General features: G+C 37.2%; 1 long non-coding RNA gene across 1 annotated transcript; it reads left to right on the forward strand.

The window, feature by feature from the left end:
* The first annotated feature begins 322 nt into the window (after positions 1-322).
* On the forward strand, positions 323-14,212 carry LOC142176348 (uncharacterized). The gene is made up of 4 exons (XR_012704859.1): positions 323-859; positions 4,394-7,620; positions 13,463-13,810; positions 13,893-14,212. It is a non-coding gene; the product is annotated as an uncharacterized LOC142176348 (long non-coding RNA).
* Positions 14,213-14,658: the final 446 nt, after the last annotated feature.

The raw sequence follows: 14,658 nt of genomic DNA on the forward strand, positions 1-14,658 counted from the left end.
GATCAGATTAAAAAAATTAAAAAAAATATATGCGGGACGGGGCGGGTAAAAACAGAAAATTTTGTTTTGCGGGGCGGGGCGGGGCGAGTTGGAGTCTTCGCGGGTATGCGCGGGTGTGCCCCGCAACCGCACCGCCCCGCACCATTTTCCATCCCTAGAAATGAATAAAAGGTTTGTTTAGTCTTTTGCAAACTGGGCCAAAGGCTCCATGACCCAATTCTCGCCCCAAAATCATCCGCCAGCCCAAGCCCAAATCCCACTGACCCGCCTGGCACAATCCTTCCCCCTCTCTTTAAAACCCCCATTTTGCAAAACCCTAGAAGAACCGATGGATTCCCCCCCCCCCCCCCAAAAAAAATTTCTAACCCTAGCGCCGCCACACCTCCCACTTCTTCTTCTTCTTCTTCACTCTCATTTCTCACCTTCTCGCATCTAATCACACACACAGAGACCAGATACGAAAAACAGACCCCTCCCCTAGCGAAACCCTAGCGGCGCACCTCTCTCCATATACAACAAGAGATCAAATCCCCCCCCCCCCCCCATTGTGACTATAAACCCTAGCCGCCACCTTCATTTCCTTCTTCTCTCTTCTCCTCTCACTCATATACGTCGATAGAGATAGAGAAACTCGGCCATCCTAAAGAAATCTGAAATTTGATTTTTCAAGAGCTTCAAAAACAAAACAAAAATGTAAAAAAAACCACGAAGGATTTTAAATCTGTTTTTGCACTGAGCTCGTTAATAAACATTCGAGTTGCTGCTGCTGTTGAAGATTTGTTGTTGTTTCCTGTAATCAGCAAGTTCCTCCAGTAGTTGGATTTATTTGATTTTTGAAGTTTGTTTCGTTTGCTGCTAGGTACGTGATTGCTCACTTGTAATCCTCCATTAATTGTATGAACGAAGGCCTGAATTGTCTGCTGAATCCGTGTCTGATTATTGTGTATTTATTATGGTTGGCTACTATATCTTCTACATCTGATTGCTCTGTTAGGTGTTTAAATCTTAAGATTTAAGTTAGATATTAACAATTGCTTCATAGTTTACTGAAATTTCGAAATTGGATTGTTGAATTTAAAGTAAACTCCATAGGAATGTTTTGAAACTAGTCCAAGAAATATTCTGAAAAAGTGCTTTGGCCATGTAATTAGAAATTTCCTTATGTTTAAATTTTCAGCCACTATGAGTGAGTAATTATTTATGTAATAGGGTGAATCTCTAAATTTGTGGGATATGCTAAGCCATTTTGTTTATTATAGTTGCTTATCTTTCTTATGGCCTTCAGATTCTATTTGTCCGTTGAGCTACATGCCAAGTTGATCAGACGAATGAATATAACTTTCTTAAAGGAATTTGTTTAGAATTAGGGAATGAAAATTTTTAGTGTCAGGCTCGTAGGTCATTGTTGGGTCTTGCAAAATCAAAGTGGGTTGTGTGTCTTAATTTAAGGATGGACCTTGCGAAAGCACTTGGGCCGAACAAGTTTAATCCGCCAGGCCTCATTGATTTTAGTCAATAGATTAATAGTTAACCCACTCTTCCATAATAGATAATTGTCTCATAATCTCAAGGATAGAGTAGTAATTTGTGAATATCTCCAAATGGGGATAACTTGTCTATACTTTAAGTTGCCAAAAGATTTCTCGACTTCCAAAATAACTCCTTCCATAAACTCTTGGCCTCACAATAATTTCAAATATTAGGAAAATAATTAAAATGGGCTAGCTGCTTTAGGCGTGATTAATAATTAATCATTGTGACTATTGGTACGGTTCCCGTGGCGTGGTCATGATACGTAATCCCCAATTCGAGTGTGCGCTTCACGTGACTCGGCCATAACTTCAAATCAGGGGCAGCTCAATACTATTAGGGGCCTAAAGCCAAACTTTTTTTCCTAAAAAAAACCTATATATATATATACATAATTTTCTAGTTTTTCGAGATGCAAAATTATGAATAATTATTTTATAATCAATTTCTTCAAATAATTCTTTTTCAATTGATAATATAGCTAAATCATTCAATCACTCTTACGCCATGGTTGATCTTAAGTAAGATTTTATCAATTTTAATTTTAAAATACTTCTTTCAAATTTCTAGTTTGTGGTCGAGGGCGGTCGGAGGCAACTATTACACGAACTGTTATCATTATTCTATAAGCAATATAAGCATTTGAAAAAGAACCAAGTATTTTTATATGATTGAGTATATCGATTGGAGTACTATCATCTTTGCTTTTTGGGATTGTATTAAAGATTCAACTTTTTTTCTTATATTTTGAATAACCGACTCATATTTTCTATTTGATATATTTAAATTTCAATAAATACTAAAACGATAATATATGCGTACATATTGAAAATATCAAAAAAAACAAAGGTTAGTAGAAAACTAATACTAAAAAGTTGGAATGGAGGAACATGATTCATTAATTTTATGTGAAAATAAATATTTGTTGCATTCAATATATTTCTTATAGCTTTAGCTTGATAGAAGAAAAATGCAGGACAATAGAATATCTTGGATACATAAAGAAAAAATATAATAGTAGTAATGTTTGGTGATAACTAAGAAAGATTTAAAAAGAAAATTGAATATTATGGAAACTAAGAAAGAAAGTAGAAAGGTTTATATAATATTTAATGAGAAAAAGAATAAAATAAAAAGAATAATTACTTTATTTATTCCATAAATTTTGTATTTATATTTTAGGAGCCCATTTTTAAGGAACATACATATCTTTCCTTTTCAATTTTTACCAAAAAATATAATATGAATACAAATACTTGAGTAAAAAATAATATTATAGGGTAAAAAGTGGGGCCCCCTGAAATTGGGGGCTTAAAGCTTGGGCTTCAGTGGCTTTACCCAAAAGCCGGCCCTGCTTCAAATAATAATAAAATAAATATGTTGTAAATCGCAAGTGCGTTTCACTTGACTCGATTTACAATATGTACAAAAACAAACGAGTGCGCGGTATCACGTCTTGTTCAAATAAATTCCATAAATATTAAAATCGGTTATAAAGTTAAAATGCACCATATGTTTTAAATATGTAATAAATCAGATAATTAGGCTAATTATTAATAGTTGACCGACCGTGTTAAAACCATGGAACTCGGGAGTGCCTCACACCTTCTCCCGGATTAACAGAATTTCTTATCCGGCCTTCTAGTTTCGCAAACTTTTAAAACAGAGTCAAATTTCCTCGATTTGGGATTTAAAATAAATCGGTGACTTAGGATACCATAAATTATTCCAAGTGATGACTCTGAAATTAAATAAATAATCCTATTTCGATTAATGTCACTTTAATTTAAAAAGCTCCCCTATCCCCTCGGGAAAAAGAAGGTGTGACAGAACCAATTAGAATTTGCCACGTCACCCGTCTCTACCACTCACACAAAAAACACATTTCATCTGAGCCGTTAATTCATTTGCTCAACAATTCATACTTTATCCAAATTTTCCATTAATTTTAATGCCTCAACAGCTTTGATCCCTATCGTTGAAACACGGAGATCCAACGACAACTAATTTTTCTCATTAAACATTTAATCCCTGAATTGTCACGGCCGTTGATCTAAAGTCTAACGGCCCAGATCACTCCCACCCCTCTTAACTTTTAGAGACAAACTAACCTACCCAAACCCTAAATCATTTTCCTTTGACTCAGCCGTCCCCCTTTCCCCTTCCACTCTCTATTCTCTCAACTCCCACAGACAAATCAATCACAAACCTTGCACAAATTTGTGCAAGGTCACAAATCGACCATAGAATCATCCTTATTGTCCACTATGACTGTGAATCCTGCTGTTTTCTTTCCTCTTTCATCGATAAGATTCAAAGTCCCTAAAATCCGAAACCCTAGCTAATAGACGATACTTCAAAATGTTTGTAACACAGGTATGGACTTTCAAATCTGGGGCATGCATTGCCATTCCTTCAGTGTTATCATCATTATTCTTGGTCCAGAGGTCAAGCATAGTGACCTCTGGACAATGGGCCTATACCCGATTGATCTTGCCTTCAACGGTCAGCTTCCCCATCTCAGATAAAAACTATCACTACTTTTATATCTGTTCTTCTCTGATTTCACTTGATTTTACTCACATCATCAACTCTTCGTCATCTTCCACTATCGTTTGAATCTGTTGAAACCTAAGACATTCAATGCCACTATAAAAGGAAGCCTTCAATGCTCTTACCAATATGACCTAACTACAGAAGTATTATTAACTACACCTAAAGTTCCAAGTAGCAAAGTAAAAAGCTAGGTGTAATGACCCGATCAGTCGTTTTGAGCATTTACACTTTGTTGGGTTGTTTGAGGGTATGAGTAGCTCCGTATGATGTATTATGACTTATGTGAATCGTCGGTTTTGGTTTTCAGGTTATTCGAAATTGATTTAGAAGAATGATTCTCTACTAGAAGCTTTAAATTTGATAGGGGTGACAAAGTTTGACTTTTCAGTATTTGACCTGGAATTGGATTTTTGATGGTTATGTAAGCTCCGTTGGGTGATTTTGGACTTAGGAGCGCGTCCGGATTGCAATTTGGTGGTTCGTAGTAGAATTTGGCTTGAAATGGCGAAAGTTGAAATTTTGAAAAGTTTCACCGGGAGTGGACTTTTTGATATCGAAGTCGGATTCCAATTCTGGAAGTTGGACCAGGTCCGTAATATCAAATGTAACTTGTGTGCAAAATTTGAGGTCAATTGGACGTGATTTGATAGGTTCGGCATCGGTTGTGAATGTTTGAAGTTTCAAAGTTAATTGATTTTGAATTGGAATGTGATTCGTGTTTTTAGCGTTGTTTGATATGATTTGAGGCCTCGACTAAATTTGTGATATGTTTTGAGACTTGTTGGTATGTTCGGACGGTGTCCCGAAGGGTTGGGGTGAGTTTCATGGTGGTTTAAGACCATTTCTATTTGCTGGTTTTTAGCTACAGTGATGCACAATGTGATAGCTTGGTTCTGGTCGCGATAGCGAAGAGAAAAATGGAATAAAATCGACAGTGCTTCGCGATGACGGAAGGCTTTTCGCGATCGCGTAGAGTAAATGTTCTGCTGCACTAACCGGACTTTGGAAGCTTATATCTCACAATCTATAAGGAATTTGGAGATGATCCAAATATAAAAGCTGTAGCCCTTGATCTCTAGTTTTCAAAAAGTCAAAACAATTGTAATTTGGAGTTTTGTAGAAAAAGGTTATGACCATTATACTAGAGGCCTTCCGGAAGAGTTGGAGAAGGCTGTTGGAAAAATTTATTCGTCGTGATTGCGGGAGATTGGCCGTGATTGCATAGAGTAAAAAGAGATGAAAATTTTTTGTACTTCACTATTGCATTAGTTTGTCCGTGATAGCATAGAGAAATGCATGGACAGATTATAAAGTACTCTATTTCGAGGGTTTCAGTCATTTTTATATTTTGGAGCTAGAGAGCTCGGATTAAGGCGATTCTTAAAGAAATTTTTCATCATATGAATTGGGGTAAGTGTTCTCTACTTGATTTTGGTTATATTTCATGAATCTATCTTTGATTTTAGCTTTTGGTTGAGGAATTTTAAAGAGGAAATTGGGGGCTTTGGCCTAAAGTTTCATAATATGAATTTTTGAGTTTTGAACATCGAATTGGAGTCGAAATTGAGTGAAACTTGTATGGTTGAAATCGTAATTGATGAGTTGTCGGATTCTGTGAGTTTTTTGGGTTCCGCGGTGTGGGCCCAGATTTAATTTTTGGCCAGATTTGGGATTTGATTTAGGATTCGATCTTTATCATTTAGAATTATTTCATTGGGCTTTATTTGATGTATTTGAGTTGCTTTTAGCTAGATTTGAGCCGTTCGGAGGTCGCTACGTGCGTGATAGAATTTTTGGAGCATCGCTTGGCTTGCTCGGTTTTGAAATTGGCTTGTTCGAGCTAAGTAACTCTGCTAAACTTAGTGTTAAGGGTATGAAACCCCGAATTACGTGCTATGTGATTGATGTTGAGGTGATGTACATGCTAGGTGATAGGCATGTGGGCGTGCACCCTGTGAATTGTGACTTTATTGTTTTCAAGGCACTGAATAGTGGTCCTATTTTGTTGATATCTGTGTTTTTACCATGTGATAAAGTAATTGAGCTGTCAATTATGCTAGATATCATGTTTAGGATTTATGTCGATATTGTTGGGACCCATAGTGGTCGTTTCTTGCTGTCATCTCACTAATTTCATTGATATTTTGTACTCAGTCATATTCATGTATTCATATCATATCTCAGTCTTAGTTATTATTTATTGACACATCATATCATTGTTGTTGGGCTAGATTCATGATATTGTGAGTCCGTGAGTGAGACTGGAGAGGTTGGTGACTGAGTGAGGCCGAGGGCCTGATTGTGAGGGTATTGATACTATAGCACATGAGTTGTACGTGCAACACGTGAGTTGTCCATGCAGATTTTGATATTGATACTATATCACGTGAGTTGTCCGTGCAGATTCTGATATTGATACTATGACACGTGAGTTGTCTGTGCAGATTCTGATATTGATACTATGGCGTGTGAGTTGTCCGTGCAGATTATAGCGCTTGGGCTGTAGGAGCCCCTTCGGAGTCTGTACACACCCCCAGTGAGCGCGGTTGATTATATTGAGGGATTGATCTTCCCTGGATATGGATCTTGTTCGAAGCATTTATATACCTAGAGATAAATCTTCCTCATGGGGCCGGATTGGCCTTCATCGGTATTGAGTAACTGATGATCAGTGATATATATATTCCGGGATGGATCTTCCCTGGCCGTATGGGCCATATACAGTACTGAGTGGTTGAGCATTGATGAGTGGAAGGTGTGAGACAATGAGATTGAGTACTTTGAGAGTATGAGTACATGATTCATCTCGAGATAAATGGCATTGGCATGCACACATGACATACAGGCATAGAGATGCATTTTTCCTCATGTTGTACGGTATCACGTCATTCATGACTTATTACTTCTTTTATTATTTGCTTTACATTGTTATGAACTATTGTTGGTTATTGGTGTTGGACGCGACCTATGTTCCAGCTCATTACTACTTTCAACCTAAGATTAGGTTTGTTACTTATTGAGTACATGGGGTCGGTTGTACTCATACTGCACTTCGGCACCTTGCGTGCAGATGTTGGCTGTCGTTGTTGCTGTGTTCGATGGGAGCTGGATTTTAAGATATACCTGCGTTCCTGTTGTAGCTGCCTCTTGTTCATGGTAGCCTTAGATTTATAAAACTCTGTTTATGTACTTTTCAAATAGATGATGTATATATTTCATATCGTCTTTGTAAATTTTATTCTTAGAAGCTCATGATTTGTACTACCGGTCCTTGGAGAATGTATAAAATTCAGTTAACTTCTCTATTTGATTGTTTGATTGACTTTATTGGAATTGGATAGTTATTAGTTGGCTTAGCTAGCGGGTTGGGTTAGGTGCCATCACGACTAGTGAATTTTGGGTCGTGGTACTAGGGTTCCTAACTGAGTTTTGATTTCTTTCCTCTTTCCGGTTTCGAGTTTTCACTGATTGGGGTTTATGTCTTGATTCCAAGCGGCTAAGAGAATTCTTGTTCGGTTTTCTGCTCAAAGGAAGGTCAGTTAGCCTTGACCCTTCCTCTATTTAAATCATTTAATTAAAATCATGTATATTTTGTTATTTTTTTTAATTAACTATGCTTATGATATGTTATAATTGTTATCTCTGCCTTAATGCATTTGTCATTAGTTTATGATCGATTATCAAGCTTTGGAGTTATATGTTTTTTTAACAATGTGAAAACAAGACCATGTACTAGTCGACTACTTTTGTAATCTTAATGAATGTGTCTTTGAGTTTAGTAGTCTATGTCTTGCTAATTTTTTGTAATTAACCAAGAACTTTAAATGATTCTATGCACCTATCTTGACTTTATACCTCCCTGATGTTCTACGATGGCCCACGTGTATGCTATACTAATTTGACTTAGTGTTATTTACACATGAAATGGTTCACCTGATAGACTAAACTAAAATGGATATGAACCTTTAATGATGAAAACACAACTGTCATATTAGTTTGGGTACATCAGCTTATGTCATTTGAATCAATTTCTTCCTTCTAATGTCCTTCTGTGATTCTGTAGTACTTGAATGATTGGTATAAATGGTTCCTATCCATTTTCATAACTACTTGATTCCATATGTGAGTCTCATTGTATAAACAATGCCCTAAGGTAATTAGTTTGGGTTCTACTAAATCTCTACAGTCAATCTTCCAAGTATTCTGTCTACTATTGTTAACTAAGATCAAATTATGTTGAGATTGTCTTCAAGAACCTAATTAAAAGATAGAGTTAGGTTAAGAGTTGTAGTATCATCTCTTGAATTGGTTGTGTTAACCTAAACTTTAAGGCTGATACACCTAACATGTATAACATATCTATGCCTCCTCAATGAGAAATTTTCATTGTTCCAAACTTCTATAATGACATTGTTAGTCTGATTCCATGATTTTTGATACTCAACTGTATTTGTAATGTTGTAATCCTGTAAAAATGTCTCATATTTGTAATTGAATGCCATCTCTTGGGAGTTTTGCACTCACCCTTGTTTTAAAAAAGAGCTTTGCTTGCCCTTTTATGATCATGTTTGTACTTCCATTATCACTGAGCCTCACTACGCTTACATAAGTTAACTGTGAATGACTTGTGAACTTAACGAAAACTGCTGATGTTATCTGCCCCTGCCTGGGGTATAGTAGCATGCTTTAACTATAAATGAAGTTGGTGTGAGCATGAGATTTAGACCTTTAGAAGAAAGTAATCATGTCATCTACTTAGGATGAAATTGGCCTATTACTTTGCATAAGCATCTCTTCTAATACACTTTAGATATTCCAAATGAAGTTGTTAACTTAGGCATTTAATAGAAGTTGAGACCTAGTCTACGGATAAACTCTTGATTAACTTAAACATAAGTTGCTGAGATAATATGATCATGACCAGAAACTTCTGTAATCTTGAACTCTGTTCTTTCCTACTCTTTAGGTAACATGTGTCACACCTCCTTTTTACCTACGCCCCCGAAAGGGTATAAATAAAGGGAGTTTTTCCAATTAAAGGACAATCGAAACGAGATTTATTTGTTTAAAGATTTAGAGTCGCCACTTGGGAGATTTATGGTGTCCCAAGTCACCGGTTGAATTCCGAATCGAGGAAAAGATTGACTCTGTTTAACAGTCTGCGAACCAGAAACCAAGTTTCGTAGTTCTAGCACGGTCGCTCAACTGTTATATTCGGCTTAATTATCTGATTTCAAACAATTCTAAACCTATGCGCAAATTTTAACTTTATAACCGTTTTTATCTATTTTAGAGAAAATTGCAACGTTATTAAAACACGTCTCAAACCGCGTCACATAAATGCACCAGTGGCCTTTGACATATTTTAACATCGTTGAGATTTGGATTTGGGTCACATAAATGCGTACCCAAATTTAGGAAAGTAACATTATTAAACTAACCCGCCTAAAGCAATTTCGCATTTGCATCTTTGCGAGGGCCATGAAAATTCGCTAAATGGCACGCCTCGAATTCTAACAATCAAAACGAGACCAATTAAACGAGGGTCGTGCAATTGTCACGTTATTCAGCACGGTACGCCTCAATCCTAATTTTTAAAAGAAAACTATGTCTTTTATTCATGTTATTATTTTCTAGACTACTTTGAGATTATTGTCGGCATTGTCATCAGAGAACACCTTTGGGCCACAACGAGCACTGAACTCGTTTCTTACTTTAAAGAGAATATCCAAGATAACTATTTAATACCTTAAGCATCACGATAATGTGCGAGAAATGTCTCATCAACGATTAGCCTAAATTAATCCTATATAACTTCGCAATATCAAAACTAACACCAATTTTTGACACATAATGGTCTTGAAATTTGTCTATACGTGTTCTGGAAAGGCTTAGGTCAAATAAGACAATGTCACAAGTATGTATTTCTGCTAAAAAACTTCATACTTCAATGTAAGTTCAACACAGCTCTGCACTATAAATCTCTACATAGAACATAAACTCTCACAACCTGAAGTATGTAGTACCAAAACCAATAAGAATAATTGAAATTAGTCGCTTGAAAGCCCAAAACCCACTTTACATATGGACAAGGCCTGTTTCGGCAAAGTATGGTATCCCTCCCATTGCTATTTCATTTTTATGAAACGAACCCAACCCATACCAATTTACAACATCCATGAGCTCAATTTAACCAAACGGACACTCCAAAGAAAGAAAAAACAAAACCAAAATGGAACAAGATAGTACGACAAATGACGAAACAAACGAACCCTCAAACTTCCATATGGATTTAATCAGCGAACAAGAACGAACATATATCACAAATGCAAAGTTTGTAACATTAGTATCATTCTTAATCCAAACCACAGTCATTTTTTGGTTTAATTCTCAAAACCCACACGCGATTATTATACCCAGAAACTCTGCATATAACTACTGATTCATGCTCAACATAGCTTACAAGAAAAAGAAAGATGATCATAGCTTGGTACAATCTGTGACACAAGACTTCCGGTTATTCAGTTTACATAATTAAGCATATTCAATTACACATGAAGAACCTAATTGTGAAAGCATGAAACAGAGAGATCTATGAAAGTAAAGCCATATTATGAATCACAGCTTAGTATTAAGCTACAAAGAACAACTTCTATTTCCATTTCAACTCCAATCTGAGCATCAACTCTACAAGTTTAAGAATAGATACCTGGAAAATGAAATATTAGAGGGGTGAGTAGATCAGCAGTAAACAGTAGCAAGGACAGTGGTCAGCAACAAATATAACCAAGGAAAACCAGCTTTAAGCCAAGAAAGGAGGTGCAACAATTGACAAAAATCGACCAGAACTTCAAACCAAAACTTTAAACCACCAAACTTAAACCATTTCAGCCCAGATAGATCAGGAATTATTTCAGGAATTAGAAACTGAAGAAATCTCATAGAGAGTTCAATGAAATAGTAATTTTCACTCAGATTTTAGCCGTCTTTGTTTTTTCTCAATTTTTTTATCTCTGAATCCTTTTTGAAATGCAGGATAGGGTGCCTTTATAGGCAAGGCATTAGGACAGCCCCTTAAGAATTAGTTTTGCCCCTTAGTCCCCTTTCCATTTTGCTTTTGCTTAGATATCCCTAGTTAATTATCAGATTTTCAAAAACAGTCCCCCACCTTATTTCCTGGAAGCTTCCATTTCAGTCACAAAGAGATTCCCCAACCTAATTATCCCAAATTACCCGCCAATACCCCGGTTATTACCTCGGTTAACTAGCTACCTTTCAGCTCATGGGTCAAGTTGACCCAACATTTAACCTTAACCTGGGCTGACCTCCTTCTTTGGGCTTTCAAACCCAACATGAAACCAACCCAATTCAGTATTTACTAACAAACCCCAACTCTGAATGAAATCCACAGAAACAGAAACAATTCAGGCAAAATTTCTACTAATTCCAATTGATGCAACTAAGCACTTAATGAAATTTGAACTAAATTATTAACAAATTCTTAAGCTACTCAAAGAAAAGAAAACTTCTTAACAAAAACCTAACGTGCATGTAATTAACACTCTGAAATTAGAAAACTAAGATTTTCAAAAGCACGGGAAGAAGCAGAAAACAGAAAAACAAATGAAGAAAAGATTAAACCGAAGAAAGAAAAGAAAGTACCCACGAAAAGGTTCGGGAAATGAAAGAGGGAGCCTGGGTCTTCAAATCATCCGAGTTCTGGCCAATTTTGAAGTTAATCATGTGTTCTTAACAAGAACACACAAATAAAATCAATTTAGACCGGAAAAATTCAACGAACACTCGATTTAGGATTTAGGAATTTCTAGGGTTCGTCTCCAAATCCAGATTCGAAAGGATTCAAGGGTGTTCGAGGGAAACTGATATGGGATTTGGGAAGAGGGGTTGGTGGAGGTCCTGGGGAGTAATTTTGGTGAGGATTGGAGCCGGCGCCGCCAGGCAGGAGGTTGGGAATTCTAGGACGACGGCTAGGGTTTGAGGGTTCGATTTGAAATTCGAATAGTTGGGGTTCGATTTGAGGGAAAAAGGGGTGCGGATCTAGGATGTGGAGATGGAGGAGGGTGTTTGGTGTAAGTTTGGTGGCGGTTTGTGGTGGCGCCGCCACCGGAGATGGTGAGGCGTTTTGGGGCGGCGTTAGGGTTCTTCATGTCTCTGATGGAGACGATGTGGGACAGAAGTGAGATGGAATGAGATGGTCCTAGGTTATTAGGATAGTTTTAAATGAATTCAATGGGGCTTCCCTGACCGTTGGATGATGGATGATGAAGGGGCAAGATCTATTTAAACCAAATAAACTCAAAACGACGTAGTTTGGCTCCATACTACGTCGTTTGAATCGTCTTAATGCCTGGAAGTTTTGGACCGGGTGTGGGGTGATTTGACCGGGTACTGGGTGTATATACCGTTTGGGCCTGGAAGAGATTTGATGGAAAAGCCCAAAAAATCCAATTTTCTCTTATTTCCTTTCTTTTTCTTTTCAAATTTCAAATCCTTTTCTTTTTCAAATTAAAAATAAAACCTAAATTAAATTTTGGACTAAATTAACCTACCCAATTAGATTAATCAATCACCATAGTATTTACAATAATTAATTAAATCCTAAGTTCAAAGAAAAATATAAAATTCAAAACTAAAGAGTTAAAAATTAAAATGAGCTATTTTTGTGATTTTTATATCTTATAAAACAAATTAATTTACCAATTAATTAAAAATATAAAATTAAATCCTAAATGCAGTGCATGATATTTTTTGCTATTTTTCATTAATTAAACAAAAATAAAAATGCACAGACAAATGCAAACAATTATCAGAAGGTGCCACAAAATCCACAAAAATTGCAAATAATGAATAGAAGTTATTTTGTTTTGAATTTATGGGCGTAATTCATATAGGGAAAAAATCACGTGCTCACAGCTGCCTCTCTTTGCTCGGAAACACGAAGAGTTTTTGTGCAAAGATAAAGTGAGCGGATACAAGCGATTTTTGCCCGTTTGAATACTCCGTGGGAAGCATTTTTGAAAGATTTGACCGCACCCTACTTCCGAGGTTGCCTACATATCCTTGGCTAAAAATAATCAGGTCAGTGTAGTTCAGGAATGTTTTGGTAGCTGGGACTACCATGAAGCTGTGATTTCGCTATTGCTGCTACTGTTGCTACTGCTTACTGCATCCCCTTATTACACCATGATAAAATAAAAGAATCTAGACTATACTATGGTATATGCATTACAAAATCCTATCTATATCTTCAAACTTGCTCTTGTGGTTCTTGTTGCCTTGTTGACTTGTATTCTCCTGGTGGAATCCCTTTGTTGCCGCCTTGAATTGTAATCTGAGATGTTTTCCTTTTCTCCAGGTGGATGCCTGATTGTTGATCTTTGAACTGTATTCCTGTGCTCTCAAGGCGGGCGCTTGACTGTTGAACTTGAATTGTATTCCCTGCTCTTCAGGCGGGCTCCTGACTGCTGAACTTGAAATGTATTCCCTGCTCTCCAGGCGGACTCTTGACTACTGACTTGAATGCATTCCCTGCTCTCCAGGCGGGCTCCTGACTGCTGATTTGAAACGTATTCCCTACTCTCCAAGTGGGCTCCTGACGGCTAAACTTGAATGTATTCCCTGCTTTTCAGGCGGGCTCCAGACTTCCACAAAATGACAAAAACAGAGGATATTTCTGCCCCAGTTTGGGTATTTGGGAATATATGTAAGTGTAAAATGAATCACGTTACCAACTATCAACAAGAAATTGAAAGCTAAAATTTAAATTGTACTCCCTTGTTCTCCAGGTGGGCTCCTGACTGCTAAACTTGAAAGTACTCCCTGCTCTCCAAGCGGGATCCTGACTTCAACTTGAAAGTACTCCCTGCTCTCCAGGCGGGCTCCTGACTTCAAATTAGACAAAACAAAGAATTTGGAAGATAAAACTTAAATTGTACTTCCTTGTTCTCCAGCGGGCTCCTCACTGCTACGCTTGAATGTATAAGCTTCTCTCCAGGCGAGCTCCTGACTTCAACTTGAAATGTATTTCATGCTCTCTAGGCGGGCTCCTGACTTAAACTTGAAATGTATTCCCTGCTCTACAGGCGGGCTCCTGATTGCTGAACTTAAAATGTATTCCCTGCTCTCCAGGCAGGCTCCTGACTTCAAAATAAACAAAGCAAAGAATTTAAAAGTTAAAACTTGAATTGTATTCCCTTGTTCTCCAGGCGGGCTCCTGACTGCTGCGCTTGGATGTATTCCCTGCTCTCCAGGCGGGCTCCTGACTTCAACTTGAAATGTATTCCCTGCTCTCCAGGCGGGCTCCTGACTTCAGCAAAACAGATAAAACAAAGAAAATTTCCTGCCACAGTTTGGTAGCTGGGCACATGGGCGAGTGTTAAACTGAATCATTCTACCAACTGTTACTAAGAATTTGAAAGCTATGTCCTATTATCCAGGGAGTTCTTGACAACTGGCAATTATAGACCTAAGCTGTATCTTCTAAAGGTATTACTTCCGCTAAGTCCTGTTATCTAAGAGAGTTTTAAACTACATCTTATTATCCAGGAAGGT

Source organism: Nicotiana tabacum, chromosome 22 (genome assembly GCF_000715075.1).
Source record: "Nicotiana tabacum cultivar K326 chromosome 22, ASM71507v2, whole genome shotgun sequence".
NCBI classification, from domain to species: domain Eukaryota; kingdom Viridiplantae; phylum Streptophyta; class Magnoliopsida; order Solanales; family Solanaceae; genus Nicotiana; species Nicotiana tabacum.